The 23061-nt window shown below is 47.0% G+C and overlaps 1 long non-coding RNA gene and 1 pseudogene across 1 annotated transcript; one reads left to right on the top strand and one right to left on the bottom strand.

Annotated features, from left to right (window-relative positions):
* Positions 1-413: 413 nt before the first annotated feature.
* LOC108593977 (small ribosomal subunit protein eS21 pseudogene) lies at positions 414-665 on the bottom strand (annotated as a pseudogene).
* Positions 666-5146: 4481 nt separating this feature from the next.
* Positions 5147-7132, top strand: LOC144578168 (uncharacterized). Its single transcript, XR_013523470.1, has 3 exons — positions 5147-5207; positions 6844-6917; positions 7012-7132. It is a non-coding gene; the product is annotated as an uncharacterized LOC144578168 (long non-coding RNA).
* Positions 7133-23061: the final 15929 nt, after the last annotated feature.

The raw sequence follows: 23061 nt of genomic DNA, 5'->3' as shown, positions 1-23061 counted from the left end.
CAAGTAGCTGGGATTATAGGCACCTGCCATCATGCCTGGCTAATTTTTGTACTTTTGTAGAGACAAGGTTTCACCATGTTGGCCAGGCTGGTCTCAAACTACCGACCTCAGGTGATCTGCCTGCCTTGGCCTCCCAAAGTGCTGAGCCACCTGAGCCACTAGCTCTGGCCTGTTTGTTTGGCAGGGGGGTTGGGTGGATGGAGTCTTGCCCTGTTGCCCAGGCTGGAGTGCAGTGGCACCATGATCTCAGCTCACTGCAACCTCTGCTTCCTGGGTTCAAGCAATCCCCTTTCTCCCTCCCTCCCTCTCTCTCTCTCTCTCTCTCTCTCTCTTTCTTTTCTTTCTTTCTTTCTTTTTTTTTGGGGGGGTTTCACTATTTATGACAAATACTCCACATCTGTGATTCTCTCCAATCAAAAGTGTTTTGAGACGGTGCCATCAGCCTTGGCCAATCAGAGAATGGAATCATCTGACTCACCCATCCTACATATGGCCCCGCAGATAGCGTAAGTTTTAAACTGGCCATTAAACCTGCCTGTGACCTTGTCAGCCTCGGCCACGTTCATCTGGATGGATGCGTGGTCCTTGCCACCGATGATGTGGTTGCTGGCGGAGCATTTCCGCGCCAAGTACAGGTCCACGAACTCACCAGCGTCATTCTACATCTCGAGGCCACACCTGCTGCCATCACACCGCGCGCTAGTAGAAAAAGCTCTTTTTCTTTCTTTCTTTCTTCCTTTCTTTTCTTTCTCTGTCTTGTCTTGTCTTTTGTCCTGTCCTGTCTTCTTTCCTCCTCTTGTCAGTCTTGTTCTGTTGCCCAGGCTGGAGTGCAGTGGCATGATCTACTTCACTGTAGCCTCAAACTCCTAGGCTCAAGCAATCCTCCCACCTCCCCTTCCCAAGTAGCTCAGACTACAGGTACATGTGACTACATTCAGCTAATTCAAAAAACAGTTTTTTGGCCAGTCATGGTGGCTCACTCCTGCAATTTTAGCTCTTTGGGAGGCCGAGGTGGGTAGATCACCTGAGGTCAGGAGTTCAAGACCAGCCTGGCCAACATGGTGAAACCCTGTCTCTACTAAAAGTACAAAAAATAGCCAGGCGTGGTGGTGGGTGCCTTTAATCTCGGCTACTCAAGAACCCGAGGCAGGAGAATCACTTGAACCTAGGAGGCAGAAGTTGCAGTGAGCCAAGATCGCACCACCATTCTCCAGCCTGGGCAACAGAGTGAGACTGTTTTTTGAGGCTGTGTCTCGTTCTGTCGCCCAGTTTGATCTGAAGCTCCTGACTTCAAGAGATCTTCCTGCCTCAGTCTACCGAAGTGTTGATATTACAGGCATGAACCACCATACTGGCCTCCTTTTTTTATTTCCGATATTAGTAATTTGTGTCCTCTATATTTTTTTCTTAGCCTGGCTAGATGCTTATTGATTTTATTTGTTTTTTCAAAGAGCCAGCGTTTGGTTTTGTTGATTTTCTCTATTGATTTCTTTTTTTTTTTTTTTTAACTTTCATTCATTTCTGCTCTTATTTTTGTTACTTCTTTTTACTGCTCACTTTGGTTTTAATCTGCTTTTCTTTTTCTAGTTTCCCAAGTTGGAAGCCTCAGTTGCTTTTAGATATCTTTCTTCTTTTCTCTTCTTTTTTTTTTTTTGAGACAGGGTCTGGCTCTGTCACCCAGGCTAGCGTGGCCTGATCTTGTCTCACGGCAACCTCTGCTTCCTGGCCTCTGCCTCCCAAGTAGCTGGGAGTACACGCACCACCATACCCAGCTAATCTTTTTTTTTTTTTTTTTTTTTAATAGCAACAGGGTTTTGCCATGTTGCCCAGGCTGTCTTTTTTTTAAGGCTTGTCAAGGGAAAAAGTGGGAGTGGAGAAGGAACAAAGAAATCTGTAACTGGTTGTGATCAAGTAGTTGTAAACACCACTGCACTCAGACCAGCCTTTTTTTAAAAAAAAACTTATGTTTATTTTTAGGGGAGACAGGGTCTCACTCTGTCTCCAGTAGACAAAACCATGGCTGACAGCAGCCTTGAACTCCTGAGCTCAAGTGATCCTCTTGCCTTGGCTTCCAGAGTAGCTGGGATTACAGGCATGTGCCACCAAACCTGCCTAATTTAAAATTTTTTGTACAGATGAGTTCTTGCTATGTTGCCCAGGCTAATTTCAAATTCCTGGCTTCAAGTGATCCTCCCCCTCAACTTCCCCAAGTGCTAGGATTATAGGCGTGAGCCTGCATGCCCATCCAAATGCAAAATATTTTGCAATTTCTCTGGAGATTTCTTCTTTGACCTATGCGTTATTTAGAAGTGTGTTGTTTAATCTGCCAAATTTGGGGGATTTTCCAGCTATCAGTCTGTTGTTTACTTCTACTTTAATCCCATTGTGATCTGAGAGCATACTTTGTGTCATTTCTATTTTAAAAAGTTTATTGGCAGGCTGCAACCCTCAGGCCTGTAATCCCAGCACTTTGGGAGGCTGAGGTGGGCGGATTGCCTGAGGCCAGTAGTTTGAGACCAGCCTGGCCAACATGGTGAAACCCTGTCTACTAAAAATACAAAAATTAGCCAAGTGATGTGGCGGGCGCCTGTGCTATTCCCCTACTCGGGAGGCTGAGGCAGGAGCATCACTTGAACCTGGGAGGCGGAGGTTTCAGGGGGCTGACATCATGCCACTGGCAAGACCCTATCTTAAATTAATAAATAAATAGTCTGGGTGGGGTGGAGCCACCGAGCCAGGCCTAATTTTTTGTATTTTAGTAGAGACGGGATTTCACTGTGTTGCCCAGGCTGGTCTCGAACTCCTGAGCTCAGGCCATCCACCTGCCTTGGCCTCCCAAAGTGCTAGGATTACAGGCATGAGGCATAGCCCCTGGCACCATTTCTCTCTTTTTTTTCCTTGTTTTTTGGGTTAGCCTGCCCATTTCTAATAAGGGGGTATTGGAGTCTCCAACTATAATAGTAGATTAATCTATTTGTCCATGCAATTCTACCAGTTTTTGCCATTGATCCCCGTTGTTAGGTGCATACACATTAAGAATTAGAGTCCAAGAGTTTACAGGAGTTTAGAGCTGAGAATTTTGAGACCAGCCTGGGCAATATTGTGAGTCTTAGTCTCTACCAAAAAAAACATTTTTTTTTTTGAGACGGAGTTTTGGTCTCGTTGCCCAGGTTGGAGTGCAATGGCTCGATCTCGGCTCACCAAAACCTCTGCCCCATCGGGTTCAAGTGATTCTCCTGCCTCAGCCTCCCGAGTAACTGGGATTATAGGCATGTGCCACCACGCCTGGCTAATATTGTAGTTTTAGTACAGACAGGGTTTCTCCATGTTTGTCAGGCTGGCCTCGAACTCCTGACCTCAGGTGATCTGCCCACCTTGGCCTTCCAAAGTGCTGGGATTACAGCCGTGAGCCATCTGCCTGGCCCAAAATTTTTAATAAAGCAGAAAAGTTAGCTCAACGTGGTGGTGTGTGCTTGTGGTCCTAGCTATTCAGGAGGCTGAGGTGGGAGGATCATTTGAGCCCTGGAAGCAGAGACTGCCGTAAACCCAGATTGTGCCACTGTCCTCCAGTCTAGGCAACAACGTGCTTCATAGTTAATGCGAGTACCTCATGATAACAAAACAATTCCAATTCTTCTCCCTTCTGCGTATTGTTGCCGTCATTCATTTCACTTATACATCAATATACAATGTCTATGTGCATAATAAATGCATAGTAATCAAATACATCATTGTTAATATTTGAACCAACTGTTACCTGTTAGATCGATTAAGGATAAGAAAAGTAAAAGTTTACGGGGTGAGGTGGCTCAAACTTGTAATCCCAGCACTTTGGGAGGCTGAGGTGGGCAGATCTCCTGAGGTCAGGAGTTTAAGACCAGCCTGACCAACATGGTGAAACTCTGTCTCTACTAAAAATACAAAATTAGCCGGGTGTGGTGGCGCATGTTTTTAATCCCAGCTACTCGGGAAGCTGAGGCAGGAGAATTGTCCTCCAGCCTGGGCAACAAGAGCAAAACTCCATCTCAAAAAAACAAAACAAAACAAAAAGTACAAGTTTTTATTTTACTTTTACTTTGACCTTGTTCAGTGCTCTTTCTATCTTTTTTTTTGAGACGGAGTCTCACTCTGTTGCCCAGGCTGAAGTACAGTGGTGCAATCTTGGCTCACTGCAACCTCTGCCTCCCAGGGTCAAGCTATTCCCCTGCCTCAGCCTCCCAAGTACCTGGGATCACAGTTGCCCGCCACCACGCTGGCTAATTTTTGTATTTTTTTTTTGAGACGGAGTTTCGCTCGTTACCCAGACTAGAGTGCAATGGTGCGATCTCGGCTCACCACAACCTCTGCCTTCTGGGTTCAAGCAATTCTCCTGCCTCAGCCTCCCGAGTAGCTGGGACTACAGGCGCGCACCACCATGCCCAGCTAATTTTTGTATTTTTAGTAGAGATGGGGTTTCACCTTGTTGACCAGGATGGTCTTGATCTCTTGACCTCGTGATCCACCCGCCTCGGCCTCCCAAAGTGCTGGGATTACAGGCTTGAGCCACCGCGCCCGGCCCCTCTTTTTTTTAAAAAATATATATTTTATTGCACTTTAGGTTCCGGGGTACATGTGAAGAACATGCAGGATTGCTGCATAGGTACATACATGGCAATGTAGTTTGCTGCCTCCATCCCCATCACCTGTATCTGGCATTTCTCCCCATGTTATCCCTCCCAACTCCGTTCTATCCCTTCTCTAGTCCCCCCAAACAGACCCCAGTGTGTGATGCTCCCCTCCCTGTGTCCATGTGTTATTGTCCAGCACCTGCCTACGAGTGAGAATATGCGGTGTTTGATTTTCTGTTCCTGTGTCAGTTTTCTGAAAATGATGGTTTCCAGGTTCATCCATGTCCCTACAAAGGACAGGAACTCATTGTCTTTTATGGCTGCATAGTATTCCATGGTGTAGGTGTATATGTGCCACATTTTCTCTGTCCAGTCTATCATTGATGGGCATTTGGAGTAGTTCCAGATCTTTGCTATTGTAAACAGTGCTGCAGTGAACATACATGTGCATGTGTGCTTATGACAGAACAATTGAAAGGGTCTTGCTCTGTCACCCAGGCTGGAGTGCAGTGGAGTGACGTGCTCATAGCTTACTGCACCCTCAATCTTCTGTGTTCAACGGATCTTCTGGCCTCAGCCTCTTGAGTAGCTGGACTACAGGTACATGCTACTGCCCTCAAATAATTTTTATTTGTTTATTTTTTGTAAAGAGGGAGTCTCCCTGTGTTACCAAGGCTGGTCTCGAGCTCCTGGGCTCAAGTGCAATTCTCCTGCCTCACCCTCCTGAGTAGCTGGGAATACACTTGGCCTTCTAAAGTGCTGAGATTACAGGTGTGAACCACTGTGCCAACTTTTCTTTTTTTAGAGATGGGATCTCGCTTTGACGTCCAGGTTGAAATGCAGTGGCACAATTATAGCTAACTGTGGCCTTGACCTCTAGGGCTCAAGCAGTCCTTCCGCTTAGCTTTCCCTGTAGCTGAGACCAGGTGCCACCACGCCTGGCAAAGTTTTTTTATTATTTGTAGAGTCAGGGTCTCTCTGTTGCCCAGGTTGTTCTGGAACTCCTGGCCTCAAGTGATCCTCCTGCCTCGGCCTCCCAAAGTGCTGGGATTACAGTGAGCCATTGTACCCAACCAGCTGTCGTTTTGGCATTTATCCTGCTTGATGTTTTCCGACCTTCCTAAATATGTGGTTTGGTGTCTGACATTAATTTTGAAAAATTACCAGCCAGACGTGGTGGCTCACGCCTGTAATCCCAGCACTTTGGGAGGCAAAAGCAGGCAGATCATGAGGTCAAGAGTTTGAGACCAGCCTGGCCAACTTGATAGTGAAACCCCATCTCTACTAAAAATACAAAAAAAATAGCTGGGTGTGGTGGCAGGCACCTGTAATCCCAGCTGCTTGGGAGGCTGAGGCAGGAGAATCACTTGAACCAGGGAGGTGGAGGTTGCAGTGGGCTGAGATCAAGCCACTGCCCTCTGGCCCAGGCAACAGTGCAAGACTCTGTCTCAAAAAAAAAAAGAAAAGAAAAATTACTATCATTGTTTCAAATATGTCTTTTCTTTTGTTACTTTCTCTTTTTCTCTCAATACACATAGTTATGCTTTCATAATTTCCCACAGTGCTGATGTTCTGTTTTTTTGTGGGTTTTCTTTTTTTTTTTGAGACAGAGTTTCACTCTTGTTACCCAGGCTGGAGTGCAATAGCACAATCTCGGCTTACCGCAACCTCCGCCTCCTGGGTTCAGGCAATTCTCCTGCCTCAGCCTCCTGAGTAGCTGGGATTCCAGGCATGCGCCACCATGCCCAACTAATTTTTTTTTTGTATTTTTAGTAGAGACGGGGTTTCACCTTGTTAACCAGGATGGTCTCGATCTTTTGACCTCGTGATCCACCCGCCTTGGTCTCCCAAAGTGCTGGGATTACAGGTGTGAGCCACTGCGCCCGGCCCTTTTGTGGGGTTTTTAAGTCTCCTCTTTTCTTTTTAGTTTTGGAGGTTTCTATTGAAATATCCTCAAGCACAGAGGATATCCTCAGCTGTGTTCAGTCTCCTAACTAATCCACCAAAGACATTCTTCATTTCTGTCGTGGTATTTTTCATCTCTAGTATTTTTTGGTTCTTTCGTGCAGTTTCTACCTGTCTTACGCTGCCCATCTGTTCTTGCATGCTGTTGACTTTATTCATGAAAGCCCTGATATTATTTGTCATTTTAAATTCCTGGTCTAATAAGTTTGAATAACTCCCATATCTGAGTCTGTTTATGATACTTGTTCTATTTTTTTTTTTTTTTTTTTAGACGGAGTCTTATTCTGTCGCCCACGCTGGAGTGCAGTGGCACAATCTCGGTTCACTGCAACCTCTGCCTCCCAGGTTCAAGCGATTCTCCTGTCTCAGCCTCCCCAGTAGCTGGGACTACAGGCGCACGCCACCACGCCCGGCTAATTTTTTTTTTTTTTTTTTGTAGAGACAGGGTTTTCACCATGTTAGCCAGGATAGTCTCGATCTCCTGACCTTCTGATCCACCTGCCTCAGCTTCCCAAAGTGCTGGGATTACAGGAGTGAGCCACCACATCCAGCCCTGTTCTGTCTATTTAAACTCTGTTTTTTGGTCTTTTTAGCATGCCTTCTAATTTTCTCTTGATAGCTGGACACAGTGTATGGGGTAAAAGGACCTACTGTAAGCAGGCCTTTGTAAAGTGATGGTAAGGTATTGGGGGAGTGTGGTAAGCCCTACTATTGTCCTATGAATACGTCGCAGTCTTTTAGTAAGTCTGTGCCTCTAGACTGTGGACTTCACAAATGCTCCTCAGTCTCCCCACCACCTTTCGGTGGGTCTGGATGTGTACAGTGCCTAGATTCGGGTACCTTCCCATGGGGAAGGTTAGAGGGGTCTAGATTTGGGTATTTCCCTTCTCCCGGCTGAGTTAAGCCCTGATAAAACCTGGAAGCTTAGGCCCTGATTTCTCCAGAGGGCAGACTTTGTTGAGAACAGAATACTCTGGTGTATTTCAAAATGGTTTCTATTCCCCTCCCACTGCTGGAAGGATGAGAGAATTTTTCTCCAATATTTACTGTGAAAACGAGGTCAAGCTCCTGGAGGCAAAACTCAAAAAGGTGTGGGGGCCTGCCTGTGACTGGGTCACCCTGGAGTTTGTAACTTTCAGGCTTGTCCACACTGAACTTCCTGTATTTTGTCAGTTGCAGTTCATGGTTTCCTCTCCAGCACTGGTTCCCCCAGAGGTTTCTTGCTTTTTCTTCTCTTTTCTTTTTTCCTTATTTTTTTTTCTTCTCTTCTCTTTTCTATTTTCTTCTCCTCTTCTCTTTTCTTGTCTTTTTTTCGAGACAGTCTTACTCTGTCTCTCAGGCTCGAGTGCAGTGGCACGATGTCAGCTCACTGCAACTTCTGTTTCCCAGGTTCAAGTGATCTCGTGCCTTAGCTTCCCATGTGGCTGGGATTACAGGATTGTGCCACCATACCCAGCTAACTTTTTTATTTTTAATAGAGACAGAGTCTTGCCTTATTGGCCAGGCTGGTTTCAAACTACTGGCCTTAAGTGACCCACCCACCTTGGCTTCCCAAAGCCATAGGAATACAGGCATGAGCCACCCTGCCTGGCCCCCTCAGAGGTTTCTGCTTAAGTAAGGTGATTCTCTGTATTCACCTGTCTGTGTCTCCACTTTTGAGGACAGTGATTTGCCCAGTGATTTTCAGCTTGCTTAGCTTTTTACTTATTATCAGGATGGAGTGACAACTTCCAAACTTCTTACATGCCTGATCCAGAGGACCATTATCTTTTCTTTTTTTTTTTTGCACCCTGCAGGGAGGAAGAACCATTATCTTTAATACAGAAGATTTTATCTTCTACCAGAGAGTGTTCTACTTTTACTCTTTTAGGTTAATAAAGTAAGAAATTGATGGCCCATGGCTGTAATAATCCCAGCACTTTGGGAGGCTGAGGCGGGTGGATCATGAGGTCACGATATCAAGACCATCCTGGTCAAGATGGTGAAACCCCGTCTCTACTAAAAATACAAAAATTAGCTGGGTATGGTGGCGTGTGCCGGTAGTCCCAGCTAGGAGGGAAGCTGAGGCAGGAGAATCGCTTGAACCTAGGAGTCAGAGGTTGCAGTGAACCAAGATCACGCCACTGCACTCCAGCCTGGTGACAAAGTGAGACTCTGTCTCAAAAAAAAAAGAAAAAGAAAAAAAAAAGAAATTGATCACCTTAATCCAGTCAGGAACTGAGCTGGATTTAGGGTGAATCTGGCTACCTCTGTTTCATCCCTGTTCCATGGCCATGATCCTCCTGGGCTTTTGAAGGGCAGCTTGGAAGGTGTCTTGTCTCCTCAGCTTATACGCGGTGGGATATTTTGTTCTACTGTTTTTATTTATTTATTTATTTTTGAGAAGGAGTCTCCCTTTGTCGCTGAGGCTGGAGTGTGGTAGCACAATCTAGGCTCACTGCAACCTCCACCTCCTGGGTTCAAGTGACTCTCCTGTCTCAGCCTCTTATTTTTATTTTTCAGAGACAACGTCTTGTGCTGTCACCCAGGCGGTGCAGTGGTGTAAACATAGCTTATTTCAGTCTCGAACTCCTGGGACCAATTGATCTTCACATCTCAGTCTCCCAAGTAGCTGGGGATGTCGGCTTATGCCATCATGCCCAGATAATTTAAAAAAATTGTTGGCCAGGTGCGGTGGCTCATACCTGTAATCCCAGGACTTTGGGAGGCTGAGGCGGACAGATCACAAGGTCAGGAGATCGAGACCATCCTGGCCAACGTGGTGAAACCCCATCTCTACTAAAAATACAAAACATTAGCTGGATGTGGTAGTGCACACCTGTAGTCCCAGCTACTTGGGAGGCTGAGGCAGGAGAATTGCTTGAACCCAGGAGGTGTAGATTGCAGTCAGCTGAGATCACACCACTGCACTGCAGCCTGGGCGACAATGAGAAACTCTGTCTCAAAAAATTAAAAAATTGTTTTGTACCAATGGGGTCTTGCTGTGTTTCCCAGGATGGTTTCAAACTCTGGCCTCAAGTGATTCTCCTGCTTTGGCCCCCCAAGTGCTGAGGTTACAGGCATGAGTCACCTCACCTAGTCTCTGCCTTTTAGAGGTTTTGAGCTTCACTCTTTTGGCTCTTGACCATTGTGTCTTCAAAATCTGGCAAATGTCCTGTGTTTGGGACTTTGTCTGCTGAACACTATAAGGCTGCAGAAGATTTCATTCTGCCTTTGAGGAGCTTCTAGGAGCTTCCAGTGCCTCATGACCATCAAAAGTTCTGCTGGTTTCTCTGCTCACCAGGAGAGTCCCTTTGCCTGGACTAAGCTTTTGTGTCCAGAATTGGGAAATTGCCTCCAGGAAAAAAATTTGACCAGTCATGGTGAGCTCATTCAAGAAATGTTTTTCCCTCTGGAATTTTTTTTTTTTTGAGGGGATTTAAAAAAACATGCCTGTAAGCCCAGCACTTTGGGAGGCTGAGGCAGGTGGATCATTTGAGGTCAGGAGTTTGAGACCAGTCTGGCCAACATGGTGAAATCCTGTCTCCATTAAAAAAAAAAAAGCCAGGCATGGTGGCAGGCGCCTGTAGTCCCAGCTACTCAGGAAGCTGAGACAGGAGAATCACTTGAACCCAGAAGGCAGAGGTTGCAGTGAGCCAAGATTGCACCACTGCACTGTAGCCTGGGCAACAGAGCGAGACTCCATCTCAAAAAAAAGAAAGTTATTGGCTCAATTAACCAGTAAGTCCAGGGTTAGGTCAACTTCAGAGTAAAATGATATTGAGAAGACTCAGTGTCTGTCTTTCCATCTCTTGCTTCTGCTTTTCTCTGCTGACTTCACTCTTAGGCCTACCCTCCTCTCACAGGAGTGAGATATCCACCAGCAGCTTCAGGCTTACATTCCTCAAGCTCAGCAACTCCAGTGGGCAGAGATTTCTCCTGCCCAATAATTCCATCATCAGCTCTATGCTCATGTCTTGCTGACTTGGCTTAGGTTGGCTTATATGGCCAGCTATCAGCCAAACATTGTAATTGGGGAATATTCTGATGGGCCGGATTTGGGTCATGGGCCCATTTCTGCAGTTGATCTTATGTTCTGCTAGCTTTGCAACTCAAGTAAAATGAGGCTCTTTCGGGAGATCCCCAGCAGATATCCAAAAGATGACTCTCCTCAGTCTGCCTTAGGACTCATTGCCTTTTCCAAACCAATCTAGTGTCCTGTGAGTAGACCTGGATGTGGAGTTGCCAGCTTTAGCATATAAAAATATAGGACATTTGAATTTCAGATATACAACGAATACATGTTTTTGGATTAGTATTCCCAAGTATGCACCCTCTGTTTTATCTGGTGGCCCTACCTAGGTCATATGCAAACTCACTATGGGGGATCAGATCAGTTATGCCCAAACCACTTAGTTTGAGTGTGAGAAGAGGTATCATTCCAGAAAGAAATGGAAGTTGTATGCACAAATGATAGTGTGCTTATGTATGCTCAGTTCATTGTGACCCACCAGCCCTTCCCAGCTGTATCCTGCCAAGATATCTCTGCTTGGTACAGGAAGTAAGTGGAAATCCCTTGACTTTAGGAATACAGGCTCCTCTCCCAACCCCAGGGGATGAATTATGGTTAAACTACCAATGATAATTGCTTTTCCTGTTGTCAGATGCCGAATACAAATATTCCTAGCTTCCTTTGTAGCCAGAGATGACTATGCAACCAGTTCTGGCCAATCGGAGATAAGGGAAAATTTCCTGGGGCGTTTTCTAGGGAAGATTTTGATTCCCAGATAAATGACAGAGCCTCTGGAGGAAAGAACTTTTGCCCTTGTCTCTTTCTTCTTCCATGGAATGCTGGGATGAGCACATATTTGGAGTTGTGGTATATAGCTTTGAATTGTGAGATAAACACATGAGTTGAAAGCTAGCTAAAAATCATGGAACTGAAGACTGGGAAGAATTTCAACTAAGTCTGAAGCCTCCAAGCCCTGGACTTCTTACCTAAACGATAAAGAGTTTTCTATTTTAGCCTCTGTCCTCTGTTACTTGCAGCCAAATGTAGGTAATACACCCATCTGTTACTCTAGCTGATACACCCCTTCCTCCAAGAACACTTCTTTTCCAGTGTCCCTCCATTCAATGAGTAGCAACACTTTCTTTTCTTGCAAACCCCAAACTTCATTCTCATCACTGGAACCCCCTTTTCTCCCCTAGTCCATCCCCTATTCTGTTAAAATTCCTTCCTTAGTAACTTTGAAATCTGATCCTTTCTGCATTTCCATTTCCGCTGCCTATTCCTATTCTCTTTCTCTGCTTGTCCAGTTGGATAGCTTTCTAATCAGTCTTCCTGCCTCTACTCTTTGTCCCCCTGAAATATATTTCCACAGTTATTCTATCAAAATAAAAAAATCTGATGTTATCTCTAAACACTCTCTTTCTCTCTGTCTCTCTCTGTCCCTGTCTCTGTCTCTCTGTCTGTCTCTCTCTCTTAAAAACTCTTTGGTTACCTCCTATTACTCTTAATATAAAGACCAAAGCCTTTTAAAAATCCCTGAATGCTTGGCCTTGCCTAAGCCATATGTCATTTATGCTGCTTTAGCTGTAAGTATCAGTCAGTTCCCTTCTACCACAGGGCCTTTCCACATGCTGGAATGACCTCTCCCCTACCCTTAAATCACTTGATTCAACTCTGTCCTGCCTTCAACTCTCTTTATACACTGGCTTTCTTAGGAGAGTCTTTCCTGACTACCCAGACTCACTTAAACTTTTTAAGAGCTTGAGAAACTTCATCTTTTTTTTTAAAGAGGTTTCACCATGTTAGCCAGGATGGTCTCGATCTCCTGACCTCATGATCCACCCGCCTTGGCCTCCCAAATCCCTGCTGGGATTACAGGTGTGAGCCACTGCACCCAGCTGACAAACTTCATCTTAAGTAAAACCCAGAGAGGCTTCTCATTGCTCTCAAGACCTAGGAGGTGTCCATAGGCATCTCCTCTCATTTCCCTTAGAATCCTGCCAGTTCTCACTTCTGAGATCCTTCTCTGGAAGTTTCAGGCTACTTTGCTTATTGTTGTTGCTATTGTTATTAAGACAGGGTGTCACTCTGTCACCCAGGCATGAGTTCAGTAGTAAGATCATGGCTCACTGCAGCCTCAACCTTCTAGGCTCAAGTGATCCTCCCACCTCAGCCTCCCAAGTAGCTGGGAGTATAGGCATGTGCCACCACACCCAGCTACTTTTTGCATTTTTCATAAGTTTCACCATGTTGCCCAGGGTGGTCTCAAACTTCTGGGCTGAAGCACTCTACCTGTGTCAGCCTCCCAAAGTGCTGGGATTACCAGCATGAGCCACTGCACCCAGCCATGCTACTTTGCCTCTATTAACAAAGGCGTTTTTTTTTTTTTTGACAGAATTTCACTCTTGTTGCCCAGGCTGGAGTGCAATGTGCAATCCGGGCTCACTACAACCTCCACCTCCCGGCTTCAAGCAATTCTCCTGCCTCAGCCTCTTGAGTAGCTGGCCTTACAGGCATGCACCACAACACCTGGCTGATTTTTTTGTATTTTTAGTAGAGACAGGGTTTCTCCATGTTGGTCAGGCTAGTCTTGAACTCCCAACCTCATAAGGCTTTCAAAGTCAAAGGCCTGTGAATGTGTTCACCACAGTGAAAAGAAGAAAACATTAATATTCTAGTAGATTATTTGTGCATACAAAAATTAAGGCGATTACATTCTTGTATTTTTCTAACTGGGTTTTATGAGGAACCACTGAATCCAGATCTGGAAGGCCCTTGAAATGGCTAAAGGAAACTTCAAAGATGACAAGGCTTGAGCCAGGAGCAGAGAGAGCTGTGTCCAAATCTGTCCCTTTGAGAGGGGCTGAAGTATTGGTAGTAGGAGACGAGGCTAAAGGGCTAAACTGGGCTGCGAAGGACCGGATTCTGATTCTGAGGGTAAGAGGAAGCTGGTGGCAGCTTTAAGCAGGGGAGGAATTAAATCATATTAGCTTTAGAAAGATCATTCTAGTTGCTGTGTGAAGAATAGATTGCAGGGAGGACTGGAATGGGGAGATAGAAGAGAAAGCTGATGAACTGGAGTGGGGAGATACAGAAGGATGCTGATGAACTGGAGTGGGGAGATACAGAAGGATGCTGATGAACTGGAGTGGGGAGATACAGAAGGATGCTGATGAACTGGAGTGGGGAGATACAGAAGGATGCTGATGAACTGGAGTGGGGAGATACAGAAGGATGCTGATGAACTGGAGTGGAGAGCAATGACTGGTTCTGGAAGTGCAACCAGCAGAGATGTGCAGGTTAGGAGTTAGAATCTAGAGGCCTTTGTGGTTGATTTGACATGGTGGGGATGATTCACATTCCCCAGCAGTTATAAAGCCAATAAAATCCCAAAGAGGACATAAATGTTCCAGCAGCTTAGGTTGTGAGTTTTCCATGTCCCTTGTGCTGCTTGCAGCTTTGAACACTGGGCAAGCCTTTGACTACTGAGAACTTGACATTAGAGGTCTGCTGTCCCTTCAAAGAACTTCCTGAAAGCCATATACAAGTACCAAGAAATTGGACATAGATTGTGTAAGTGGGGAAATAAACATTTATTTTTATCAGAAAAATACCTGTCTTTCCCTAATAATTGACCAAATGCAACCTGATGAAATACAGTGAGAGTTTTTTGTGGTTTTGTTTTTTTGAGTCAGAGTTTTGCTCTTGTCCAGGCTGGAGTGCAATGGCACGATCTTGGCTCACTGCAACCTCTCTGACTCCTGGGTTAAAGTGATTTTCCTGCCTCGGCCGCCTAAGTAGCTCAGATTACAGGCAGGTGCCACCACACCCAGTTAATTTTGTATTTTTAGTAGAGATGGGGTTTTGTCATGTTGGCCACGCTGGTCTCAAACTCCTGACCTCATGTGATCCACCCACCTCAGCTTCCTGAAGTGCTGGGATTACAGGTGTGAGCCACCACGCCTGGCCCTTCCATTTAGTTTTTAATGAATAATTAAGGGAAAAAGGAAGAGAGGGAGAAGAACCAAAGGAAAAGTAGAAAAACAGGAAGGAGGAGACCTATCTAAGTAACAATCAGGCCTGAGTGGCCACGTGGTTTCACAGGTGCCCACCAGCTTACAAGCTCCAGTGGCCCCAAGCAGCTCCTCCTCCTCTTGTTCATCCCATAACAAAATTTGTTGAATAACTTAATCCTTCTGCAATTTGTCTTAATCCCGTTGATGCACACGTACTTTATTTTTATTTTTTTGAGACAGGATCTTGCTCTGTTGCTCAGGCTAGAGTACAATGGCATGATCATGGCTCACTGCAGCCTCCACCTCCTGGGCTCAAGTGATCCTCAAAGCTTGGCCTCCCAAGTAACTGGGATTACAGTTGCATACTACAGTACCTGGCTAATTTTTAGCTTTTGGTTTTTTTGAGACAAAGTTTCACTCTTGTTGCCCAGGCTGGAGTGCAATAGCACAATCTTGGCTCACTGCAACCTCTGCCTCCTGGGTTCAAGTGCTTCTCTCCTGCCTCAGCCTCCCAAGTAGCTGGGATTATAGATATGTGCCACCACGCCCAGTTAATTTTTGTATTTTTAATAGAGACAGAGTTTCACCATGTTGGTTAGGCTGGTCTCGAACTCCTGACCTCAGGTGATCCACCAGCCTCAGCCTCCCAAAGTGCTGGGGTTACAGGCATGAGCCACTGTGCCCAACCAATTTTTAATTTTTTTTAATGGAGACATGGTCTGACTACATTGCCCAGGCTAGTCTCAAATGCCTGGACTCAAGGTATCCTCCTGCCTTGGACTCCTAAAGTGCTGGGATTACAGGCATGAGTCACTGTTCCTGGCCTCTACTCTTTTTTTACTGCCACATAGTATTTACAGTATAAATATACCCTGTTTATTCAGCTTTTCCCCTAACTAAAGGACAGTTAGGCAATTCCCAGGTTGTTACTAGTACCTGCCATGCTGCAGGGAACACCCTTGCCCATAACTCCTTGTGTATGTGTTTTTCTTAGGGTACAGCTGCTGAATGATGGGGTATGTGGATTTTGTAAATACACTTTTAAATTTTGGAATAATTTAGATTTATGGAAAAGTTACAAAGATAGTACAAAGAGTTCTCACATACCCCCTACCAGTCTTCCCTAATGTCATCATATGTAATCATGATACATTTATCAAGACTAAGAAAGTAATATATATATATATATATATTTTTTTTTTTTTTTTGAGACAGTCTTGGTCTGTCACCAAGGCTGGAGTGCAGTGGTAAAATCTCAGCTCACTGCAACCTCCACCTCCTGGGTTCAAGCAATTCTGCCTAAGCTTCCCGAGTAACTGGGATTACAGGTGTGTGCCACTACACCTGGCTAATTTTTTTTTTTTTTTTTTTTTGAGATGGAGTTTCGCTCTTGTTATCCAGACTGGAGTGCAATGGCATGATCTCGGCTCACTGCAACCTCCGCCTTCTGGGTTCAAGCAATTCTCCTACCTCAGCCTCCCAAGTAGCTGGGACTACAGGCACGCACCACCATGCCCAGCTAATTTTTGTATTTTTAGTAGAGACGGGGTTTCACCTTGTTGACCAGGATGGTCTCGCTCTCTTGACCTTGTGATCCACCCGCCTTAGCCTCCCAAAGTGCTGAAATTATAGGCGTGAGCCACCGTGCCCGGCCACCTGGCTAATTTTTTATATTTTTGGTAGAGATGGGGTTTCATCATGTTGGTCAGGCTGGTCTCGAACTTCTGATCTCAAGTGATCCACCCACCTTGGCCTCCCAGAATTCTGGGATTACAGGCATGAGCCACTGCACCCAGCCTGAAAGCAACATTTTTATATTACTACAGGTTGAGCAACCCTAATCCAAAATCTGAATTGCTCTGGAATCTGAAACTTTTTGAGCACCAACAAGACACTACAAGTGAAAAATTCCGTATCTGACCTTATGTGATGGGATGCGATCAAAACACAGGCACACAACACAGTTTATTCAGTGTTTCCAAGGGAAAAATAAAATTACCTTTAGGCTATGTGTATAAGGTGTATTAGAAATAGTGATTTTTTTTTTTTTTTTTTTTGAGACGGAGTCTTGCTCTGTTGCCCAGGCTGGAGTGTAGTGACATGATCTTGGCTCATGGCAACCTCTGTCTCTCAGGTTCAAGTGACTCTCCTGCCTCAGCCTCCCGAGTGACTGGGATCACAGGTGTGTGCCACCACACCTAGCTACTTTTTGTATTCTTAATAGAGACAGGGTTTTGCCATGTTGGCCACTAGCTGGTCTCTAACTCCTGCCCTCAGGTGATCCTCCGGCCTTGGCCTCTCAAACTGCTGGCATTACAGGCGTGAGCCACCGCATCTGGCTTTAGATGAATTTCATGTTTAGACTTCAGTGGATTCCATCCTCAAGATATCTTCTTATGTATATATAATTGTTCCAAAATCTAAAACAACCTGAAACCCAAAGCACTTCTGGTCCCAAGCATTTCATATAAGGGATACTCAACCTGTATTAGCAGAATCCCAGACTTTATACTGGCTGTATCAGTCTTCTCAGGCTGCTATACCCGAATACCACAGACTGGGTGGCTTAAACAAAATAAATGTATTTTCTCATATGTATTTTGTACATATACAAACATACATGCATATTTCTCACATGTACATTTTCTCACATGTATCCAAAATGCATTTTGGAGGCTGGAAGTCTAAGAGCAAGGTGCCAGCAGGGTTTATTTCTGGTGTGGCCTTCCTTGCCGAACTGCAGATGGCCACCTTCTGCCTATATCCTCAGATGGCTTTTCTTCTGTGCGGGAGGAGAGAGAGATCTCTATTGTCTCTTCTCATTCTTGTAAGACCACAAATCCTGTTGGATTAGAGCTGTACTTTTTTATTTTGTTGACAGAGTCTTGCTCTGTCACCCAGGCTGGAGTGCAGTGGCACGATCTCATCAGCTCACTGCAACCTCCACCTCCCAGGTTCAAGTGATTCTCCTGCCTCAGCCTCCAGAGTAGTTGAGATTACAGGCATCTGCCATCACATCCAGCTTTTTTTTTTTTTTTTTTGTATTTTTAGTAGAGACAGGGTTTTGCCAGGTTGGCCAGGCTGGTCTCAAACTCCTGACCTCAGGTGATGTGCCGGCCTCAGCCTCCCAAAGTTCTGGGATCACAGGTGTGAGCCACTGTGCCTGTTTGGGCCCCATTTTTATGATCTCATTTAACTTTAATTACTTCCATGAATGCCCTATCTCTAAATACAGTTGCATTGGAAGTTAGGGCTTCAACATATGAATTTTCTGGGATATAATTTATTTTCATAACACTAGTCTTTTCACTAATGTTCTTTTCTGTTCCAAGGTCAATCCAGGATATCACAATGCATTCAGGAGTATGTGCATTTTCAGATTTAAATAGAATTGGCCAAATTGCCTTCCACTGTGTCCCTACTAAACTATTCCCAGCTGTGTGTTCCCCTATCCCCATACCTTCCCTGATCATATCAAACTTTCAAACTTTTAGATCTTTGTCAATCAGATGAATGATTAACCACATCTTGCATTGTCAGTTTTCTGAATAAAACAGTAAGCAGCCACGGGAATACTCTGAGGTTAGGGAAAGGGGACAGGCTGGTTTGTGGTGGCTCATACCTGTGGTCCCAACACTTTGGGAGGCTGTATTAGTCTGTTCTCATGCTGCTAATAAAAGACCTACCCAGTACTGGATAATTTATAAAGAAAAGAATTTGAATTGACTCACAGTTCCACATGGCTAGGGAGGCCTCACAATCATGGCAGAAGGCAAATGAGGAGCAAAGTCACATCTTACATGGTGGCAGACAAGAGAGCTTATGCAGGGGAACTCCCATATATAAAACCATCAGATATCATGAGACTTACTCACTTCCACGAGAACAATATGGGGAACTGCCCCCATGATTCAATTATCTCCACCTGGCCCCACCCTTGACATGTGGGGATTATTGCAATTCAAGGAGAGATTTGGGTGGGGACCAGCCAAACCATATCAGAGGCCGAAGCTGGAGAATCACTAGAGCCCAGGAGTTCAAGACCAGCTTAGACAATGGAGGGAGGCTCTCCTCCCTCCTTCCCCAAGTTAAACCTTCCTGAAGCTGCTGCTTATCATTGCCATCTAGGTTCTGACTCTTTCACTGCCCACATATCCAGAAGCAATATAAGTCAGGCCAGTGACGGTGGCTCACACCTGTAATCCCAACACTTTGGGAAGCCAAGGAGGCTGGTCTCAAACTCCTGACTCAGGTGATCCACCCACCTCAGCCTCCCAAAATGCTAGGATTACAGGTGTGAGCCACCTCACCTGACCTGTGACCTCATTTTCTACCTCCAAATCGATTTTTCTTTTTTTCTCCCCGTTCTCTCAATCCAGATACTTGGGAGTTAGCAGGGCCTTTCTTGGATCATTACTTTCAAGCCGGCACCACCTCCTGCAATTCTGTCTTCTTAATATGGCTCAAGCTAGAACCACTACTACCCCTCAGCACTCCCCAAACCCTGCCCCAGGCATAAACAACTTCATATTTTTGAGATGGAGTCTTGCTCTGTTGCCCAGGCTGGAATGCAGTGGCGCAATCTCAGCTCACTGCAACCTCTGTGCCTCCCGGGTTCAAGCAATTCTTTGGCTCAGCTGGGATTACAGGCGCCTGCCACCTTGCCCAGCTAATTTTTGTATTTTTAGTAGAGATGGGGTTTCACCATCTTGGCTGCTCTTGAACTCCTGACCTCATGATCTACCCGCCTCAGCCTCCCAAAGTGCTGGGATTACAGTGGTGAGCCACCAGGCCTGGCCTGGCATAAGCAACTTTTAGGTATATCACTTAGCTAAGAAATAGCCCCTTGATAGAAGTATCCTTTTTCCTGGGTCTGCTGGTATTCATCCTCCAGTTGCCTCCTCCTCCCCCTCCCCCTCCTCCTCCTGCCGCCCCCTCAGCTGGTATTCATCCTCCAGTTGCTACCGCCTTCTCCTTCTCTTCCTCCTCCGTGCAGTGAAGTTTACACCATGATGTGCTGTGGCCCCGCTCAAATCTTTTGCCTCCTCTCCATCAGCCCTGGGGCTGCTGCCTTGACCTGGGTCTTTGTTGCTGTCCCTCTCCCCAGGGTTCTCCCAGCTGCCTCCATAATTGTCCACAATTCTGAGCATTCCCAGTGCCTTTAGGACAAACTCAGACTCTACATGTGGTACCTAAAGCTTTAGTGCCTGCTAATTTCTATTTCCTCTTCTGCCTCTCCCACCTGAAACCCTCCTTCACTCAGTTTCCCCAGCCTCTGCCAGGAAAGCTTTATTTCCTTTCTCCTCCTGGCCACACCTCCTGGTCTTTGGAGTCCTGGTTTAAACAATGTCCTCCCTAGGAAGCCTTTCCAGGTTGGGTGACTCTTCCCGGAGCTTCCCTCTGCCTTGGTTCTTATCACTCTTTACTGCAGTCAGTGCTGGTGTCCCAGGACACTGGAGGCATTGGTGCCTGGAGTGCAACTTACTTTTAGGGGCTCATGAAAATGTTTTTTTTTTTTTTGAGACGCAGTTTCGCTCTTGTTACCCAGGCTGGAGTGCAATGGCGCGATCTCGGCTCACCGCAACCTCCGCCTCCTGGGTTCAGGCAATTCTCCTGCCTCGGCCTCCTGAGTAGCTGGGATTATAGGCACACGCCACCGTGCCCAGCCAATTTTTTGTAATTTTTAGTAGAGACGGGGTTTCACCATGTTGACCAGGATGGTCTCGATCTCTTGACTTCGTGATCCACCTGCCTCGGCCTCCCAAAGTGCTGGGATTACAGGCTTGAGCCACCGCGCCCGGCCTGAAAATGTTTTATTTTTAAATTAGATTAAAAAATGTAAGCGTCAAAGGCCGGGCGCGGTGGCTCAAGCCTGTAATCCCAGCACTTTGGGAGGCCAAGGCGGGTGGATCATGAAGTCAAGAGATCGAGACCATCCTGGTCAACATGGTGAAACCCCGTCTCTACTAAAAATACAAAAAATTAGCTGGGCGTGGTGGCGCGTGCCTATAATCCCAGCTACTCAGGAGGCCGAGGCAGGAGAATTGCCTGAACCCAGGAGGCGGAGGTTGCGGTGAGCCGAGATCAGGCCATTGCACTCCAGCCTGGGTAACAAGAGCGAAACTCCGTCTCAAAAAAAAAAAAAAAAAAAAAAAAGTAAGAGTCGAAGACGTTTTTTCTTACATTAAAAAAATGCATAGTGTCCATGAAAATCTATTGAATTAAATTTTAATTTTTTAAATAGAGGAAGACACCCCATGAAGACAAAAGCACGTAAGGCCTGAGAAGGTTGGCATGTGGCCCTGACTGACTGCCATTGGTTTCCCTTCCCCCAGTGGGGTTGGAGTCCCCCACCACTGCATTATGTTATTTTTATTTTTTGAGACGGAGTTTCGCTGTTGTTACCCAGACTGGAGTGCAATGGCACGATCTCGGCTCACCGCAACCTCCGCCTTCTGGGTTCAAGCAATTCTCCTGCCTCAGCCTCCCGAGTAGCTGGGATTACAGGCACGCACCATCATGCCCAGCTAATTTTTGTATTTTTAGTAGAGACGGGGTTTCACCTTGTTGACCAGGATGGTCTCGATCTCTTGACTTCGTGATCCACCCTCTTCGGCCTCCCAAAGTGCTGGGATTATAGGCGTGAGCCACCGCGCCCGGCCTTGCATTATGTTATTTTTAAGTCTCTGCACCCCCAGCCCGGTTCTCAGCACTTAGGACTGCTTTCTGAACAAGAAAAGAAGTGCATAAATAAATGAATGGCCTTGTGCAAAGCTCTTGACTCTGCGTCTCCATTTCTTCATCCCGACAACAAAGTTCTAGCTTCACGGGGCTGCTGCAGTATCAAGCAGTGAGTGAGAAACTTTCAGAATCGCGGAGCTTGCAGCCGTTCCTGAGGTCCTGCAGAATGTGGGTGGGAGGTTGTTGAAAATGGCTCCGGGTGGTTTTGATACCTTTATTTTGGTAATAACATTACCCTCTTTATACACAGAGCACTGGAAGGACAGAAGCCAGAGTCACACAGGGGCTGGCCCTCCGCATTGGTTCTCTGTGTACTGAGCAAGTAAACGAGAATAAAGCACACGGACCCTGGCCCCAGAACAGGCTTCTTTCATTACAGGACAGACTCTTTTAGCTTTTTTTCCTTTCTTTTCTTTTCAAACCATTCTACTTAGAAGAAGCGCGTGACGCCCAGGTCTCTGTCTCATTTTCCCTTTGCGTTTCTGGGCCTGGCACAGGTGAGGGATATCACGAATGAAGGAATCCCCCATACCTCGGCCCTGCGTGGCACCCGTCAGCATCAGGGCCTCTGCCTCCAAGTGGGTGAGAAGTGCAACCCCCGTCTTCACCCAGCGCAGGGCTGCCGCGAAGACAGCAGAGATGAGGAACGGAGACTCAGTTTACCCAAGGTGGAGTCTCGTGCACGTCATCATGGGGGCTGAGAAAGAGATGGGACATCTCCGCGGCACTTAAGAAATCTTAATTCCTTGTCACAAACACTTCGGGGACAGGTTTCCTGTGTTCCAAGTAATTTAATTCCCATGGATCCCGAAAGGCTGGAGCGGTTTCCTTTACAGAGGCTGTGGGTGCCTCTGAAAAGAAGTCACAGGCAGTATCAGTCCCGCCTGCCTTGTTCACTGCCGCGTGTCCAGCTTCTGAAAGTATGCGGGCACACAGTAGGTGGTGAGAAGCGGACCAACTGCCATCGGCGGCCGCTGGGTATCTCCCCGGTGGAGGGAACAAAACCCGCCTCCAGACCAGAAGACCCTGCAGGCCTCCCGTACCCTGTAATTTGGATCTCCAGGAATCGCCTTTGTTGTGGGCGCCCAACCTCAGGCAAAGCTAGCACCTGCTCCTCCCGCCGGTCCTAGCAGGAGGACCCCAGGCTGCTGCGCCCCGGCTGCCTCTCCCGGTCCCTGCGCTCCGCTTCCCGAGAGCTGGGGGCCCGGGGGCGCCCCGGGACCCGCAGCCAGGGTCCGCCCAGCGCTTCCCAGCCGTGGTAACGCGCGTCCCCAGGTGCCTGACACTCCGCCCGGGGCCAGCATTCTTTGCCTCCCAGGGCCGGGCGGGGAGTCTGGGGCTGCGTCAAGGGCCTCGTCAGGCACCCCCAGGCCTGTAGGGACAGGATCCTGAGTCACCGCGGCGCACGCCCTCTCCTCCCGGCTTCCATCCTGGGGCCACCTCAGCCCCACAGGGTCGGGCCCCGGCGCCGCCGGCTCTCCGCGGGTCTGCCGTGCGCCCCTCTCCCCGGCCCGAGTCGCCGCGGCCGCCGCCCCCACCCCTGGCCGGCTCGAGGGAGCCTCGCCAGTCCGCCCCTCCCATGAGAAGCCCGAGCTCCCAGCGCTCCCGGGCGGCTCCCGCGGGAGGGGGCGCGGCCGCCCCCACGGCTCCACCCTCTCGGCGGGGCCGCAGCCATCTGGGGCCCCTGCCAGTCGCGACTGCTCCGGGGCCCGCACCCAGCTCGCGACCCGCCTGAGCGGCG

The sequence above is a fragment of the Callithrix jacchus genome, chromosome 10 (genome assembly GCF_049354715.1).
Source record: "Callithrix jacchus isolate 240 chromosome 10, calJac240_pri, whole genome shotgun sequence".
NCBI classification, from domain to species: Eukaryota; Metazoa; Chordata; class Mammalia; order Primates; family Cebidae; genus Callithrix; species Callithrix jacchus.
Note: the sequence above shows the minus strand (reverse complement) of the source record. Positions and strands in the feature narration are given on the sequence as shown.